A 708-nucleotide genomic window follows, 5' to 3' on the forward strand; every position below is an offset into this window, starting at 1 on the left:
CCGCGCGGCACCTGCTGCCACTGCCCGCAAACAGCCCCAGAGCCGGGCCTGACCCCGCGGGGGTGGCCGGATGGGGCCGGGCGCCCCGAGACCTCCGCACCTCTGATCAAGGCAATTAGGCGATTAATTAACACCGTCCTTCGCTCGGCTCCAACAGACCCGGAGGCGTTCGGTGCCGGTTTGGTTTCAAAGCTCACGCTTGCTCCTGGCCGCTCGCTGTCGGGTTGGGGAATGTTACGGGAAGGATCGCTTGGGGCCGGGCTTCGCGTTCCCGGGGTGGGGACGGGATGGGGATGGAGGAGCGGCGCGGGCGCTCAGCCTCCCTCCGTGCTGCCGGGGGTGGCAAGCGGCACGGCCTCCGCGTGCTCCCGTCACCCCAGGGGATGATACACGCCCATGCGTCCCGTGGGGCCGTGCTGGCACCCGGCCTGCGGGGTCACGGCGCAGCAGCGAGGGGTCACGGCAGCACCGTCCCCATGGCAGACCCCTGAGCCGGGGGCGGCGGAGGCATTCCTGCACCTCCCGGCGCTTGGCATCGCCCCCCCGGGCTGGCGCCCGCCGTCACACATGTGATCGAAGCTCCGGGCACCGCTGCGAGCAGAGCAGAAGGTCGAGCAGCGCCGGGCCCGTCCCCACCATGATCCCCCGCGGCAAGAGGGACGCGGGCCGCCCTGCCGAGCTGCCCGACGGCACGGAGCGACACGGGTC

Source organism: Meleagris gallopavo, chromosome 15, assembly GCF_000146605.3.
Source record: "Meleagris gallopavo isolate NT-WF06-2002-E0010 breed Aviagen turkey brand Nicholas breeding stock chromosome 15, Turkey_5.1, whole genome shotgun sequence".
In the NCBI taxonomy this organism is placed as follows: Eukaryota; Metazoa; Chordata; class Aves; order Galliformes; family Phasianidae; genus Meleagris; species Meleagris gallopavo.